We start from the raw sequence: 18,588 nt of genomic DNA, 5'->3' as shown, positions 1-18,588 counted from the left end.
TTGTCAACTGAAATTTTCCCATCTCCACAGAAGCTTAGCTTCTATTTTTCAAGATTCTACTGTTTGTCAAGGTACAATTACAACATTGTCTAGTCAGGATATTTTCCCTAACTTCTCTGCTATTCCTCTACCTTAAACTCTGAGGACAGCCAATTGAGGTCTTTCTCGGGTTCCTTTACATATGTTTACCTCTCTTTTAGGGATGCTCTCCAGCCTTTCTCTGCATAGAGCTTTCTCAAGAGTTTTCTGTTAAATTGTCTTGAGAGCTGGGGCTGTTTCCTTCTGTTTTTCTATATATACCAAGCATTTAGCAAATGTTTTTGAGTAAGTCTCTGGGTGTATAGCTGTATATTTATTTTTCTAGTGGTACAAAATACCTTTAGGGCTCGTCTGATGAAAATATGTTAAATATAGAGCATTTTGCTCATATGGTCAGTACAGGTGAATTTCTTTCACCATCCATTATGTAGAAGAGAAAAACAATAACTAATGTAAACATAGAGCTGGGCTTATATTTCTTGAGACCACAGTGAGAAGGGGTCTTTTTCTCACAAGGGTTGGCAGGACATATCTGGGTGGTAGATCAAAGGGAACTTATTACTAACTTTGGGGGAGGTGGGTTGAGACTTAACAAGTGAAAAGAAAAAGCAATGCAGCTAAATTCACTTCCTACTCCTGCATAAATGAACAGGGATACTCTGCATAAAGCTCTGTTTTTCTCTTTCAGGGCATCCAGTGCATGTAAGAGACTGTGATAACACTGCCCCCTTCTGTTACTCTTGATTATTAATACCGGTGATTCTCAAGTCTGGTTTGATGATCCTGACATGAATTTTCTGTTTCCAAGAAATGCTTGCTTAAGACAGAAAGACAAGCAATTATGTATTTATTATATATTTATTCAATGTGATTTTATTCTATCAAGTTCTCCATTTTTATAGTTAACTTGACTGGTAAATTTTGTTGTGAGGTATTAGTTCAATTGCATTATAATTGGATATTATATTTCAGGAAATGGATAAAGTCAAGGATCATAACAAAATTAACCAATTTTTTATTTATGTATGTCTAAGTAGTTACTTAATTTCTTCTAGTTACTAGAACTTCCCTTGGATGTTAAAGCATCAACCAGTGGGTTGATGCATTGTGGCTTTTTCATTTAGGACAGAACCTCTCAGATTGGGAGCAGTTAAAGAGCTGTGAATGGTGGTTCTTCACGTATCAAAAGCCAGTGCCACTTTCTGTGAATAGCACTGTCTGTGAAATGACTTATCTCAGAACTTTTGAACAGCTTTGTTATTCTTTTCTCCTTTTCTGTATGTATCTTTAAAGAAGTTGTGGCCACATAGCATAGGGCTTTGAAACTGTACATAACAGGGGAGCCAATTAACATATCTGGGCAAAGGATAGCATCCTTAGAAGGGTGACATTATCAGTTTTGTGTTGAATGAACAGATGAAAAGCAGGAGGGAGAACATTAGCAGATTCAAATAGTAATACTATCACTAGTACCTCCACAGTGCACTCAAAATCCTCACCATTTTTTTTCTCATTGATCTTCCCTTAACCCTAGTCTAAGCCCCCAGCATCTTTCTCTTGGATCCCTATAATGTTATGTTCCCTGGTTGCCCTACAACCAGTCTTGCTCTCCTACAATTCATTCTCCCCCCAGCAGACAAAGTCAACTTTAAAAAACAAGTGAACTAGAGCATATCACTTAACATTAAGTGTATTACTGACTTCCCTTTACACTTTCAAATGAAATTTACACTCCTACCCTGGTGCATGAGGCCCCACACAGTTTGGATTCTGTCTGTTTCTCAGACCTACACTCCCATGTCTACTCGTTAGGCTCCAACTCCCTGGCTTTTTTTGGTTCCTTGAATAAGCCAAGTTTAGTCTGACCTCAGACATCTGAGCCTTTGTTCTTGCTATTCATCTACCTAGAACATTCTGCTCCCAGAATTTCACATGGCTGGCTTCTTGCTTCAGCTTACATATCCCTTCCTCAAAGAGTCCCAACTTGTCATACCTCATCTTCTTCTCTTTGTCTCCCCAACCACACCTAGTTCTATTTTTATTCATAGCCCATGTCACTATTTAAAATTCTTTAAAATCTGTGTTCCTTGCCTAGAATGAAAGTTGCAAGAGGGCAAGAATCTTGTATACCTTGTTCATCTCTGGGTCTCCAATATATAGAGCTTACATCTGGCTAATGGTAAATGCTTGGTAATTACTTGTTACATATACGAATCTGGGTAAAAGATATAAAGAACAAGAGTAGGACAAATATAAATGGAAGAGAAGAGATACCTGAACAAATTATGGTAGATATGGAGTGGATTGATTTAATTATTAGGTATCAGGAGCTAATGGGATATCAGGAGCCAATGGAAAGGGAGAAGTCAAATGATGGGTTCTTACTTAGACAGTAGAAAAATGTCAGTGATGCCATTAATTCAGAGAAAAGTTAGTGGAATATAATGGATGGGAGTGGCCAATGTATATTTGACTTTGGACTTGAGTGACTTGAGTGTGAGATGTTGGTAGGTCCATGTGAAGATGCCTAACAGGTATATAGAAATCAGAAAGAGGCCAAGGCCAAACATTTAGATTTTGAAGTCATTTTCATAATGGTTACATTGAGATTGAATCAGGTCAACAAGGGACAGCATGTAGAGAGGGGAAAAGAGAACTTTTAAAATGTGCAGATTTTTGCCCATTCTTGTGTACTAAAAGCCATGCTGGAATAAGTGATATCTAACAAATGAAGAGCAAGGGCTAAAGCTTCATGGGACCAGAGATGATAACATGACAATTTGGCAAGTAGAGAGAGTGTTATACAGACCAGGTATATTGTAACACTGCCATATGGTACTCTTTGATCTGCCCAGAACATCTCTCAGTGGGAAGCTCTGCATCTCAAAGGGAATCTGTGTAACTTCTCTGCTTCCTTCCCATAATCTGTAAGGGGTCCAGAGTGAGGTTAATGATGAAGCTCTACCCTTTGATTTAGGGAATAATCTAAAGTGGTTTTGGAAAAAATGCATTACAAAAGCTACATTTCACCCTGCCAGCATGGCTCAGTGGTTGAGCATTGACCTATGAACTGGGAGGTCACAGTTCGATTCCTGGTCAGGTTAGGGCACATGCCCAGGTTGCGGGCTCGATCCCCAGTGGGGGAACGTGCAGGAGGCAGCCCATCAATGATTCTCTCTCATCATTGATGTTTCCCTCTCTCTACCTCTCCCTTCCTCTCTAAAATCAATAAAATATATATATATATATATATATATATATATATATATATATATATGCTACAGCCCTAGCCGTTTTGGCTCAGTAGATAGAGTGTCAGCCTGTGAACCAAAGAGTCCCAGGTTTGATTCTGGCCAAGGGCACATACCTTGGTTGCAGGCTCTTCCCCAGCCCAGGCCCTGAGCAAGGTGCATGCAGAAGGCAACTAATCAATGTGTTTCTCTCACACTGATGTTTCTCTCTGTTTTTTCCTCTCTCTTCCAGTCTTTCTAAAAAAGATCAATGGAAAAATATTCTCAGGTGAGGATTAACCAAAAACAACAACAGCAACAACAACAACAACAACAGCAACAACAACAAAACCCCCCAAAAAGCAACAACCCAAAACAAAACAAAAAGCTACATTTGTTGAACACTCACGGGCTTAGTGATGAACTAAACATTCAATATGTATTCTCTTATTAGTTCTCACTCACCAAATTTCTGTAAAGAACTACAATTATTACCTGTTTTGCAGATGAGAAACGGTGCCTGGAAAGTAATGTAATGTAATGTAATGTAATGTAATGTAATCTGACTTTCCCAGATGGTAAATGATGGAGTTGGGATTCAGCCCCGAACTGCCCATCCCAAAGTGCACACTTTGCACCATGATGCCCTAATGCTTCCCTACACAGGTAATAATCATTTCTGGTACTTACATTTTGTTTCAGTATTTCAGTGTATGTTTCTTTCCATTTCAATGTTGTGGATATGATGTTAATAAATCAGGCAAACTTTATTAGTAATAATGAAGAGTGACTACAATTACTCATAAAGTTGTCCTTTTGTGCTGAATAAAAGTAACTGGTTCTTTTAGTAGTGCTCCTCTATGTCACACAATTGCCTTAAAGAGCTGCTGTTACTTTCAGAAAGTCAACTTCCTTAAATCCCCAGGAGATCCTTAATTTCGGGACTCTTAGGGCATCTGAAATAGAACTAGTTTTGGATCCTCTTCCACATCCACCCCCAGCCTTAAATTACAGGCATACCCTTTTTATTGTGGGAACTTGTTCCTGGAAATGATCATATTAGCTAAATTGGTGCTATAAGGATTATTACACCATGATACCTGGGAGATATGCTACTGATGTCATACTTTGACAATTGTCTTTCTTTCTCTTCCAGTCTTCTGAAGTTGTGATGTGCCTCTGGCCGAACATTTCTTCTATTTATTTTTCATACTGTTGTTGGTCAATCTTTCTGGGCTGCAGGGAGTCTTATGCTGACCTTCCAGTGAAGGATTTCTACCAGTCAACCAGAACCTGCCGTTATGGGTTTCTCTCTCCTGGATACTTAGCAGCTATTGCAGTGAACGTTGTTTGTTGTCATCCAGGATCTTCCTTGATTTCTTGTAGAATCCGCAGCATTACAATTGATTAGCCATCTTGAACCAACATGTTCACTGGCACACAAGTAATGGCAGAAAGAGGAACCTGGTAGAATAAATTAATGATTGGGATGGGCCACACAAATGGCTCTTAGTCCTCATTGGCTGAGAGCCAAATATAAATGAGCTACACGAACTAGTACTGCAATGGGCTTACATTTATATAGACCTATAAAATATTTCTGAAGCCAATAGAACTCTAATGAGTCAGCTCATTTTGGGGCAGTTCTAAGTGAACTCTAAGTAAGTGCCTGACTTTTTGTCCAGTAAATGTGTGGTGATGCATGGTGGCATTTTCTTTGATCCTTCAATAATTTATTAATGGGAACTTTGTGCTAGGCATGATATTCCTTCAACTTTTAAAATAATGATGTCATTTTGGTTAGCTCCATGCCTCTCTTATAAAATGTTTTCCATTTATCTCTCTCTCTCTTTTTTTTATTCATTTGTTTACAAAATTTTTAAAAATCTTTATTGTTGACAGGATTGCAGATAGCCCTCTTTTTTCCCCTCACTGCCCCCCTCTACCGGGTTCCCGCCCTGCCCCAGGCCTTTGCAGCCCTATTGTCTGTGTCCATAGGTAATGCATATATGATCTTTGTTTAATCTCTTCCTGCCTCCCCACCCCCTTCCCTCTGACAATCATCAGTCTGTTCCATTTCCATGCCTCTGATTCTATTTTATTTACCAGTTTATTCTGTTCATTAGATTTCTGTTTATTTTGATTTTTAGACTCAATTGTTGATAGGTATGTATTTGTTGCCATTTTGTTGTTCATATTTTTGATCTTTTTCTTCTTTTCCTCTTCTTAAAGAATACCCTTCAACATTTCATATAATACTGGTTTGGTGGTGATGAACTCCTTTAGCTTTTTCTTATCTGTGAAGCTCTTTATTTGACCTTCAATTCTGAATAATAACTTTTCTGGGTAGAGTAATCTTGGTTATAGGTCCTTGCTATTCATCACTTTGAATATTTCTTGCCACTCCCTTCTAGCCTGCATAGTTTCTGTTGAGAAATCAGCTGGAAGTCATATGGGCATTCACTTGTAGATAACTAACTGCTTTTCTCTTGATGCTTTTAAGATTCTCTCTTTGTCTTTAGCCCTTGGCATTTAAATTATGATGTGTCTTGGTGTGGTCCTCTTTGGGTTCCTCTTGTTTGGTACTCTCTGTGCTTCCTGGACTTGTAAGTCTATTTCTTTCACCATGTAAGGAAAGTTTTCTGTCATTATTTCTTCAAATAGGTTTTCAATATCTTGCTCTCTCTCTTCTTCTGGCATCCCCATAATGTGAATGTTGGTACACTTGAAGTTGTCCCAGAAGCTCCTTACATTATCTTTATATTTTTGGATTCTTTTTTCTCTTCTGGTTGGGTATTTTTTGCTTCATATTTCAAATTGTTGATTAGAGTCTCAGAATCCTCTACTCTACTGTTGAGTCCCTGTATAGTATTCTTTCTTTCAGTCAGTGTGTGCTTAATTTCTGACGGGTCCTTTTCCATTTTTTTTTTTTTTTTTTTTGGCACTCTCACTAAGATCCTTGAAAGTCTCACTAAGTCCCTTGGAGGTTTCTAGAAGATTCTCCAGTAACCTTATAACTGTGGTTTTGAAATCTTATATTTAATAGTTTGCTTTCTTCTATTTCTTTCATTTGTGACATGTTTCTTTGTCTCTACATTTTGGGTTTGCCTGTGTTTGTTTCTATGTATTGGGTAGAGCTGCTATGTCTCCTTGAATTGGTAGAGTGGCCTTGCATAGTAGGTGTCCTATAGGGCACAGTGGCTCAGCCTACCCAGTCACCTGAGCTGGGCACTCTAGGTGTACCCCTTTGTGGGCTGTGAGCACAGTCTTGTTGTAGTTGAGACTTGATTACTGTTGGTTTCACTGGGAGGAATTGACCTCCTGGCCAATTGGCTGTGAGGATCAGCTGCAACTACAGTGGGAGAGCTGCTGTGCAGGAGACACCCCCATGGAGCAGGACTTGCTTCAGTGGGGCTTTGGTGCTCACTGAGTCTGCCCCTTGAGTGTGTCACTTATGGATGTGTAGAATTGTAATCTGGTATGGTCTGACACTGGCCACTGGGTACACTGGCTCTTGGGTCTCCAGGGAGGTGCAAAGTCAGCCACTGCCTGGGTCCACCTAGCAGGAGCTACAGAGAGATCTGAAGATTCCTCCTCTTTGTATTGAGTTTGGAAGTGCCCAGGTGAGGCCCAGCTATGAAGCAAGGCAGGCTGGTGCTGGTGCCAGGTCTTGGGCCTTTTATTGATAGGTTTGGGGAATCCCTGACTCAGCTGCAGCTTGTTTGATTTTAGCCTGAGCAAGGACAGGCTGTTCATATGCAAAAGCCTCTGTACACAGCCTGGGTGTGGTTGTAAATTGGATGAGGTGGGGTGTTAGGGAATCACCAGGGCAGAGCAAACAGAAATGGCTGCCAGTCAGCCCTGTGACCTGGGAGGTCCCAGCATAGGAACAATGATCTCTGCCAGCACCTCCATCTGGGAGAAAGCCGACCCTGAGTTCCTGCCCTGATGCCAGACAATCCAGTTCCTCCTCGTATGTGTCTGTGTCCCCAAAAGGCTCGCCCTGGTTTTGGAGCTCAGAGGAAGCGGGACCTTGTAAGTTCAGTTCATGCACCAGCCCTGTAAGAGGAAGAGCTGGGTCTCCAGCAGCCTCTGTATCACTGAGCCCCAATCCATACTGGTTTTTATAGCCCATAGTTATGGGAACTTCTCTTCCCAGCTCTGGGAACCTGGGCCAGGCTTCTGGTGTGGGGAAGAGACCCCTTGTTCCTCACAGGCGGCCTCTGCAGAGATGATCTCCCTCCATTCCGTGCCTCTACACTTCCTACCAGTCTCAGTGTGCTTTCTTCTTTACTTCTCTATTTGTAGGACTTCCATTCAGCAAGCTTTCTGGCGGTTCTGGATGATGCCTATTCTGTATTTTAGTTGTAATTTTGATGTAGTTGTGGGAGGTGGTGAGTACAGGCAGTTACCTATACCACCATCTTGGTTCCTCTCCCTTTTCCACTTCTCTTAGCAGCAGTCACCACTTTCTTCTGTGCATCACTTACCTAGTCCCAGTGCGGACACAGAGTGAGTATTTTCCTCTGTTCTGCTTGCTGGATTATCAGCTTGTTGAAGATAGGTCTCCTGTCTGATTAAACATTGTATTCTCTACAGTTAACATAGTTCTTTATACAAATAGATTTGTAAATATTTGAGTAAATGAATAGGAGACATGGAACAGAAGAGGTGTTGTAAAGGAGCTCAAAGCTTCTTTATTGGGCTCCAGCAACCTTAGTTGTTGTTAGTAATTGGGGAAGGACTCAGTGACCTGATGAGCCAGTGACTCTGCAGGTGAACTTCTAGGAGGGAGATGTTATTCTTGTGAAGCACTGATGTTCTCCACATGGACTTAATTGGTCACATTCAGTAGGTAGTGACTTTATCTTTCTTTCCTTCTACTTATAGGCATAAATGTCCTTGGGCAAAATGGCAGTAAAAATTTAGAGTGCACTTGCTTACTCTCTGTGCACATAAGAAATCCATCACTTCTCCATCCTTATCTAATTTTTTGTCTTGATTTCATTTAATATTCTATCCAAGGGTAATCTTAGCCTCTGTGTCCAGTATAATGGCACTTTAACAACATAGATATATGTAATTACCCTCAAGATCTCATTTAAGTATATGAAAAATTCCAGGGGCTGGTCAAAAGATACAAGATTGAATCCTGTTTCTATCAGATACATACATCTTTTTCTTTTCGCGGGGAGGGAGGGGGGTGTCATAGTTTCCCTAATGAATAGCAGTCAGGTTTATTAGGAAGATATGAGACACTGGTTCCATTTCAAACAATTGCCTGATATCCTTTGGCAGCCACTGAATCACACATTGTAATTGCGAGATGTGCTTGAGGCTCAGATCATTGTCTATAAAGGTAACATGCAATTTCCTTGGCAGAAGCTGTGCAAATCTGCATTATACAGCAAAAGAGTGATGTTTCCCAAGTCACATATGAATTGTGTGCATTGGCCCCTTAAATCTGTGCCCTGCAGGTGTGTCTGGTCAATCATTACCAGGCTTTCCAACCCCACACCCCACTCCACACACACTTTTTGGAAAGGATGCTGTGTGACTGATGCATAAAATTGCTGGATTAGAATTGCCTGGTGCCTTGGCAAGATATTTTTTAAGTAACTAATATTTTCTTCAGCATCTAAGAACTTAAAAAAACACCTATAACCACCTAGGGTTTTATTGTTCCTAGAGAGTCTTATCCCAAAGAGGTTTATTTCTAAGAACTTCTAAACTCTGGAACATAAAACATATAAATTAATTACTCATCCTTTTGGATTGATTCATAAAGGGCCAATTCTGTGATGCTGTGATTATAAACTTTTTCTTCATCCTTGGAATCTTTTTCATCTTTGAAATGATTCTCCTATTTGGAACCAACATTTCAGGAGACAAGAAAATTAGACATACTGTACGAGATCACTCTTCCTATATCCAGTTAAAATTTCTTGATATCCTTGTCCCAACTGGTAGCTTGTTTGTTTGTTCATTCACTCATTCATTCATCCACTTTTTTGTTTTAACAACCCTTTGACAATACTTATGGAGTACTTTCTCTGGGCCAGGCACTGAACTAGAATTGGGGATATAGTAGTGATCTATGCTAGGAATGTATTGTTACTCTGGTTCTGTGTGGTGCTAAATCCAAATATTGGGGACCTATTGAGGAAATTTAATAAATGGAACTATATTGCTGAATAAGGTTCATGTAGTTACAAGGGGCTTTAAGATTAGACAGTCTGCGTTAATTACAACGGTAATTAACCTGTTGTTAATTAGTTAACCTTTTGGAGGATCTTTTATTCTCTCCACAGTGCCAACAGTTGAGGATTGTTGTGGGAATTAAAAGAGATAATGTATATGAAAATGTCTGGCAGAATTAGTTTTATTTGTTAACTTTATTAATTTGTTTGACCACAGACATAGACATGGGTGTTTTAAGAAACGGGTGTCAGTGAAATATGAAACTTTTTTATTCCTTACTCTTTCAAGGATGTTCCTTTAAAGCAGTGGTTCTCAACCTTCTGGCCCTTTAAATACAGTTCCTCATGTTGTGACCCAACCATAAAATTATTTTCGTTGCTACTTCATGACTGTAATGTTGCTACTGTTATGAATCGTAATGTAAATATCTGATATGCAGGATGGTCTTAGGCGACCCCTGTGAAAGGGTCGTTCGACCGCCAAAGGGGTCGCGACCCACAGGTTGAGAACCGCTGCTTTAAAGGGTCTTTCATTTTTCCATCCCAGTTAGACTCCACACTGGGTACCTGAATGACATCTCTGCAGCGGTGAGTTAAGAAAGGCTGATTTTTGCAGTTAGTTCATTTCTTGGGGACCTGACCAAATGAAAAGGTCCCAGCCAGCAAGAAGAACTCCATGTTTTGAGAATAAACTGAAATCAGCTACCATGTATTCTTGACCAACAGCACATTCTGACATGACCCTGCCAGTTTCTTAGCATATTGTTTTCTTGGGCCATTCTGAGGATACTCTCTTGCTCCTGCAATTAAATTCAACAAACATTTATTGAGCTCTTTCCAGATGCCAGAACCTGTACTATCTTAGATGCTAAATTGAGTGAAAAACAATTCCTGTTCCATGGATTTCTTGCAAATAACTCCAAAGGCAAGGGAAAAAGGTATTTGAATACCAGATATTCAGAGCATAACTGAAATTTCCATCTTGACTTCTTGAGTCCGCTGGTAAAGCAGTTCAGTTTTGTCCCTTGAGCTAAGTCTTTCCACTTGTTATCTGGTCTTTGCCCTTCTCTCTCCTGCTGTTCCTCATGTACAGTTGCCGTGGGTAAGATTCATCTCAACCTACAAGTATGGCATGTGTGGAATTAGTTGTGAAAAATGTCTCTGTAATCACTACACCAAGTGATTGTGCTGAATCACTGCAAAATGATGTGAAATATTTTGAATGAGCCTGTTCATTCACTTTCTTCCACTCATCTTTGAAAGGTATAGGTAGCATCTAAGGAAAAAGAATATGTTTTTAAATGAACTAATTATCTATCTCCACGGACAAATGTGCTCAGTGTTCCCAGTATCCCTTTCCTTTCCCCTATCCCCCTCCCAGAAGGGAGAAGCGGACTTTCAGAAAAAGGACATCTCATCACCAGCATGAATGAGTAATGTGGTATCTGCCCTTACATCCACTCATTCACAAAACCCCATGAGAATGGGCTGAGAGTAGAGGAAGAGGGATAGAGGAGGTGATCGAGCCAAACATAAATATAACCACATTGCCCATTACTTACTGAATATGTGCTGTGGGCCAAGCACTTCCACAGAGCATTATTGCTAATCCTTATATCAATCCAGCAAAGTGGATATTTTTATTTCTAATAGTATCTATATGAGGCGACAATCCTCAGAGAGATAAAGAGATTAGCTCGTGATCATACAGCTGGTAGGTACCTCTTTCAAACCCTGCTCTGCCTGATTCTAAAACCTGCTCCTTTTCATTAGAACCAGGATTTTAAAACTCTGTTTCCTGCAAGTAGCTTCTGGGGGTTCAATCAATTCCATTTATACATACAACTATTTGGGGAAAAATCAAAATGCACTCTACAGACCACTGACATATTATTACAAATTTTGACTGAATTTTTAAAAATAAATGAGTGTTTTTTAACTTAACACCTAAGCTTATTCTGATTTGATACTGCTTGCATATTTTGGAATGATGACAAAGATGTCATTTGAAAAATGGTTTTTCTAGGTAGGAGATAAAAAGGTGACAATTACAGGCCTACAAGTTACACTACTCCTTTACCAGGAGACATATTACATAATCTTTAGCAAACATAATGAGGACTATCCCAACATGTACAATACAGTGTACATAACAGCATCATCCTATATAATAAAACCTTACTATGCTAAGTGTCCAGTCGGCCATTCAACCAATCAAAGCATAACATGCTAATGATATGCTAAGGCTGCTCAGCCGCTCACTATGACGTGCACTGACCACCAGGGAGCAGTTGACTGGTCAACCAGTCACTATGACGTGCACTGACCACCAGGGGACAGATGCTCCAACTGGTAGGTTAGCTTGCTGCTGGGGTCCAGCTGATCGGGACTGAGTGAGACAGGCTGGACACGCCCTGGAACCCTCCTGTGGTACATCCCCAGCCCTGATCATCCACTGGTGAGGTCCCTCAGCCTGGCCTGTGCCCTCTTGCAATCCGTTTTGAGGGATGACCCCCCCCCCCCCGCCCAGTCCATGAATTTTGTGCACCGGCCCTCTAGTGTGGTGAATAATACAACGTGGTTAGCAGGCTGCTAGCAGAGCATCTGTAAGGGGAAGCAGGGTATCTCTCTCCTTTTTTATAACCATTCTTGAAATATTGCATTGTATTTGCTGGAACCAACTGTTTGATAGTTGAGCAACTACATTCCATTTTTGTCCTTATTGGAAATTTATTTTAAGAAATAGAGTCTGGCCCTGTCAGGGCGGCTCAGTTTGTTGGAGCTTCATCCCATATATCAAAAGGTTGTGGTTCAATTCCCAGTCCCAGCCAGGGCACATACCTAGGTTGTGGGATCAATCTCCTGTCAGGGCGCATATGGGAGCCAACTGATCGATATTTCTATCTCACACTGACATTTCTCTCTCTCTCTCTAAAAAAAAAAATCAATAAAACATATCCTCAGGTGAGTTAAAAAAAAAAAAGAAATGCAGTCTGTATTTCTATTGATTAGGTTTCATACTGACGAGGATCAGTTTCAAAACACATACAGAGTATGGCAAAAGCACGTTTACAGTTGTGAGTACATAAAACACAAAGTTTATTCTTATATTATTAATTATTAATTTGTATTTTCCATATGAACAACTGTAAACCTACTTTTGCCCCACTCTGTATGTGCAAGTTGGCTTTACTCAACTTCACCGCCAAATTGTGCACTCCTGGCTTTGACCACTTGTTCTAGGAAAGTATCCTTGTTTTGAAGAGAAACCTATAAGGTGATCTCACATCTGTGCCTACTACAGAAATATATATCCCCTACACACACACACACACACACACCCACAACACATACAACACACACACACAAAACATCTTAGACCCTATGAAATAGTAATGTCCTACCTGAAGAGCAGTACTTTCTTTTTAGATCAGGATACAAAATTTGTAAAGCTCAGATTTCAAACAGGACATTTCACTTGAAAGAACTTAATTCTGCAGACTTCCGTTCAGAGGCACTATGATGACACGAACAGCTTTAGGTATTATTTGTATTTTATGAGAGTAGAGTTTATGAGTATTTTTAGGAAGAGACTAGAAAAATGACTAAACCGAACTTTTTCTATTGTCTCAAACATTTAGGTGGATCTGAGGCTGCAGTGGGTGACCTCGAAGTGTCTCTTCTCTTCCAACTTTGAGATTACACAAGTCAAATTCAAATTCTTCCTTGTAAGGCTTTATGTAACAAGATCTCTGTTTGCTGCCTTTCTTTTCTGTTCTTACCTAACAGATTACTTCCTAGTAATTTGTCTCTGAAGTATGTCTAATACGTCTCTGAAGATTTGACAGCTGTATTTTATCTTTGTTTTGCCACCAGTCACAGTGTCATTAGATGGGGAGACAACTTCATTTTATAGTTATGGAAGCAGAGACCACCTGAGGTGAAGTGGTTTGTCCAAATCATATGTGAACTGTGTAGACTAATAGCTGAATACAGCAGCAGGCATCTTTCTGCAAATAAGAGGCAGTGCTCAGAAATCTAGAAGTTTTTCATCGTTGTCTTCCACTGGTAGGATTTTGAGTATCAGTGTATGTGTGTTTGTGAGTGTTTGAGTTGAGAGATTATATAGAATTCAACATTTTAAATACCTAGCACTGTGCTGGACATAACACAAGTACTTCATAAAGCCGTGTGGAATGAACAAAAGGATACCAGAAACGTAGTCTTGTCTGGCAGAAGACAGTGGCATTTTCATTATTAACCATTGTGGAATTGATTATTCTGTTTCTCATTTGGCCACCTCGCCTCCCTTCCAAAGCCTGAAATCACCTCCATTATTAACAAATACATCTATGATAAGCAATGATCTTTAACTCAAGCTGCATGTGGGAAGAGGAAAGATTTTGAAAGTAGAACCTAATTTCAGTCTTTGAGCATCTTTGGTAACTTGTTCATGCTTCTACTTGAGTCTAACAGCAAAAAACTACTACTGCTGCTCTCATGTATACTACTATTTATGAAGCGTTCACCTAGAGCCAGGGGATGTGCTCGGGGGTGTTACATGCATCACAGTATTTAATCTGCACAACACATCTGGAAGTCCGGTCTTATTACCTGCACTTTACCCTGGCTCAGAGACACTGAGTCTCCTGTCCAATGTCACACAGCCAGTCAGGCAGAGTTGGAAGAGGGATAATGACTGTTTTAAGTGCTCACTGGCCAGCCTTCCATCAACAGTAGCTATTAGGATAATGCAGGAGTCCTTGGGGCCCCCAGTACAATGAGTGCACAGCATCTTAGTATGAGTAAGCTTATGAAATCAATTCCCTCCTTCCCTCATAAAAAAGACAGGCAGCCTAAAAGCTATCTCTGCTCGAGGGAAGAGGAAACTTAAAGATGGGTTGGGCTGAAAATGTGGGAAGTGATCACATTGTTCCAAAATTAAAATTGTCCTTTTGAGAATGTACTCTTCAACATTCCGCTATGGGGGTGTGTGCCCGTGGGGAACAGGAAACAGGCTAAGACACACTTTATGAATTCCACAATTTACCCATGGTGTGTCTTGATGTGCTATATAGGCTTGACTATTACTAAGAACAGAATGAAACATTCTTTCTTGCTCTGCCCTTAAGAGAAATCTGTTGCCGTATGTTCAACCTTTGGGCCAGTGTGGCATCCCTCAATGTTTCAGCAGAGAGCTGCCAGAAGAGAATCATTACACCAGCAGTGTGATCTGCTGACATGAAGCACAGGAATACACTTACAGCCTAGACTTGGCTTCTTGCCTCTTGTTAAGGCACCCAACAGCTTCAAGGCTTACTGACAACGTCCCTGAGACACGCTCGCTTACTCCAGCACTATTCAAATCTCTCTCTATGTTATATTGCTTTGTTTCCTTCAAGCCTATTTTTTTAAGTCTCGCCTTTCATTTGTTTATCTCCCAGACAGTAAGGAACAAGAAAGCGTACAGAGCAGAGGATGTTAACCAATCTTGAACCAAATCCCTGGTCTCTCAAAAAGGTGGAAGAGAGGCCCGGGCATTCTTAATTTCTTGAGGCTTCAAGTAGATTAAAAAGTAAGTATGCATAGCCCTAACTGGTTTGGCTCAGTGAATAGAGCATCAGCCTGCAGAATGAAGGGTCTCAGATTCTATTCCAGTCAAGGGCACATGCCCAGGTTGCATGCAGGCTTGATCCCCAATAGGGGGCATGTGGGAGGCAACTAATCAATGATTCTCATCATTGATGTTTCTATCTCTCCCTCTCCCTTCCTGTCTGAAATCAATAAAAAAAATATTATTAAGAAGTAAGTATGCCTAAAGGGGGGGTGGCTAGCAAAATAATTGTTTATTTTTTCACAATTTACTATAATAAATGAACATTTTAGCACAAAATATTATAAAGCAATACTGTGCAAAGAATAGGATATACAGTGTTTCTTAAAACATACCAGTTCAGGTTGTGTGGTCCAACCATGGGTCACAAGGTTAAGGTTGTCTGGTGAATGTTTTCTTTTTTCAATCCTTAGAGTGTGTCTCTGAGTGTATGTGTAATCTAATTTCAAAGAGACGATTCATTGTAGAAGTTTGCAGATTGCTAGGGATGTGAGTGCCCGGCCCTGTGGCTCCCTGGTTCTTCTCTTTACAGCTCCTCCCCAGACATGGAATACAAACCTTTATGCTTTTGTGTTTATTTTCTAGATTTCATAAGATTCTCCAAGCAGTCCATTCTCTAAAAGGTTAAGAACTAGTCTCAAAGCACAGCCTAATCTATGAAACCCAGATCAATGATCAGAGCTTCTCATTTTGGAAATTCAGAATACTCTTTTTAATGTAAATTTTTTTAGCCTTGCAATTTAACTTAATGTGAAAAAGTCTTTCAAGTAACTTGCTGTTTTCTGTTTTTAAATGTGTAGCAATCTTGAGCTTATTATTGTTTTTAACTTGCCTCTTCTCTATTGCTATTCTAGTATATGGAAGGTTAAAAACAAGATATTGATCAGAATGAATGGTCTAAATCCCACCCTGTTACTCCAAGGCTGTGTATTCCTGTGGGAATGTTTTCTCTCTGATCCTCAATTTCTCTAAAATGAGATGGTGATTTTCATTTCTCAATTTCCTTTTAGCTTTAAAAAGCTATGGTTTTTCTCACTCCTATTCTCCACTTCCTCTCAAAATGTCCCCAGGATATTTTAATATCCAGTCTCCAAAGCTGTTGTCATGGTATACTGGCCTGCTCTGTTAGAGATAAAACATTTGTTTACTTTTAACTACAACCAAACCCAATACTTTATAGGCATGGACTCACACTTATTTTTCCCTTGACCTGGTGGAACTAAATGTTCATTTTGTCATTATGGTGAACAGTGTGTTTCCAATACTCAAGCCACTACAAAAGCTTTAAAATAAAGAGAAAAAAAAATCTAACTTTTGGCTTCATTAAATTGCCAGATACAGATCTGCACTGATAGCTTAGGGACAGTAGATGGCGATATAAGTTCATCAAATAATAAACATTTCCTTGATTGATCCAGCATTAAGACCCAAATGATTGAGGCCAGAACAGATTAATACAGTAGTTAAGAAACAACATCAAATATACTCAGGTGTTGGAGTGTTAGCTAAGACTTAGAATGTGTTTAGTAACCTGATAGTTATGGAAAGAAAAGATTGTTAAGCTAGTAATTAATTTATGCTACTGCTAAATCTATCTTCAAGCTAAATCTTGAGGAAAATTTGGCAATAAACACATGCGTCCCATAAATTGTATCTAAATTATACTCTCAATTTTTGTTTTTTTAATAGCAATTGTTTGGGATGGAGTGTGCCTCACATATATTATTCATAGATGAAGTACTATATTCTTATTAAGAATGTGAGTCCTAAAACACTGGTGTTTTAAAGGGGAAATGGCAGACTTACTGTAAACTGTTGGCCGGGCCATTATTGACTGGCAGGATCAACTGGAAGCACTATGTTAGTGGATTATGTTGCCCTGGAAATGCCTTCCTGAAACTCTAATGATGCACTTAAGGGAGTCCTTTGGGACAGGAGTAAACTGTCTCTTAGTGGGCGTGTCTTCCATCAGGGACCTCCTGGGATGAGTGGGGCACACCCAAGGAGATGCTCAGCAAGGAAGCAGCCCCAGAGAAAGGTTGCAGGTTACAATTTCTCACAGGTAAGCTAAGATGATACTTACTGGTGTAAACTGTGGGCTTTCTGAGGGTGTCCGTGCTTCTGCTTCATGTATTTTTTTGAAAAGGGATTAATTCCAGAGAGACTGTAAATATTTATTACCTATTTATTTATTGGTGGATTGGCAGAGGGATGGAACAAGAGGAGAAAAAAGAGGAGGATGTTTAAGAGAACATGGTTTAATGTACCTTTGGTTTAAAAAACACAACAAATACTTTATACCAGTAGTTAGAACCTTGGGGTCATTTGGTGTGCTTTTTTATTTTTATTTTTTTAAGCAAGCTTTAAGGGAAAATTTGCTCTTCAGCTGAAATTCAGTGCCTGTGCAAAAGGTTTGTTTGTATATTTGTCAAGTGAAAATTTCACTTGCGTTTATCTCTCCACAGGTTTGGGGGGTTGTTTCTGGGGGATGGTGGTGGCAGTAGAGGTCAAAAGAGAAGAAAAGGCTAAGCGACGGCCCTGAAAACTCCAGACTTCCAGACTGGGCAGGGAGGGAAGTGGCTGCGCGGCGTCCCCGCCCCAAGCCCTGAGCGAGCGCCCCGGAGTCCCTTGCCCAAGGCAAGCGCACTGTGTCCCTGTGCCATCCCAGCGACCTGTCACCGAGGAGGACGTGACTCGCGCTGCCTCCGCTTTCTCCAAGCCATATTCCTTTAAGATGATGTAATAGTCATTTCCCTGGATGGTTTCTTGCCTGCACTGCTGAAACAACAGCAGCCCAACTGCACTGGGAACTGTGGAACCGCCCAGCTCTGCCGCCCGCCTGAGAAGCAGGAGCCCAGACCCGCTGGCTTCTCTGCGCTTTGAAGGTGCCGGATCCCACCGGCTCCTGCCGGCTTCGCCAGCTCAGCTCGCACCTGCTCCCCACGGCTCCCAAGGGCTCCCAAAGGCTCCCACCTAGCTAGGAGCATGGGAGCCTGTTCGCCCTTGCCGGCAGGTGGGGTGGCTACCTGGGACCCCAGCAGGGCACCTCCGTTTTTCTGCTGCTGGGCTTTCTGAAAAGCGTCTAAGTCCTGATACCTCTTGCAACTCTTCTGTTTTAAGGATTCTTGCTGAAGGTTTGATCCCCACCCCCCTCCCTAGAGACACTTTGGTTGAATATTTTACTCTGCTTCTTCAAGCCAGTCACCTCTCATCACCGTTTAACTTTTTGTGACTTGTTTTAACTTGAGATTGGAAATGAATATATACATACATACAAATATACATTTATATAAATATATATAATTTTTTTTTCTAAGAGCACATCTCTCTGGCACTTTCCATTGATAGGCTCAGTGTGGCTGTGCATTCTGACTGCTTGGCTAATGGGTATTTATTCACAGGACTGAGTTTCCAGCACTCCCGAAGGTAAGTTCTGAGGCTTATTGATTTTACTGTCCAGATGGGGGGAAAAATCCCATCTTAGAAGCTTAAAATTGCATATTAC

At 40.5% G+C, this 18,588-nt stretch overlaps 1 protein-coding gene across 3 annotated transcripts in view; it reads left to right on the top strand.

Annotated features, from left to right (window-relative positions):
* Positions 1 to 17,987: 17,987 nt before the first annotated feature.
* KCTD16 (potassium channel tetramerization domain containing 16) overlaps positions 17,988 to 18,588 on the top strand; it is a 214,022-nt gene continuing 213,421 nt past the window's right edge. Inside the window, exon 1 of one of the 3 annotated variants that reach the window (XM_070414696.1) lies at positions 17,988 to 18,096. The gene's annotated coding sequence lies outside the window, so the exon portion shown is untranslated. The other 2 variants (XM_070414695.1, XM_070414694.1) reach the window with 2 other exon arrangements.

This window comes from Myotis yumanensis, unplaced genomic scaffold (assembly GCF_028538775.1).
Source record: "Myotis yumanensis isolate MYYU_CA2020_CCGP unplaced genomic scaffold, mMyoYum1.0.hap1 SCAF_5, whole genome shotgun sequence".
NCBI lineage: Eukaryota > Metazoa > Chordata > Mammalia > Chiroptera > Vespertilionidae > Myotis > Myotis yumanensis.
Note: the sequence above shows the minus strand (reverse complement) of the source record. Positions and strands in the feature narration are given on the sequence as shown.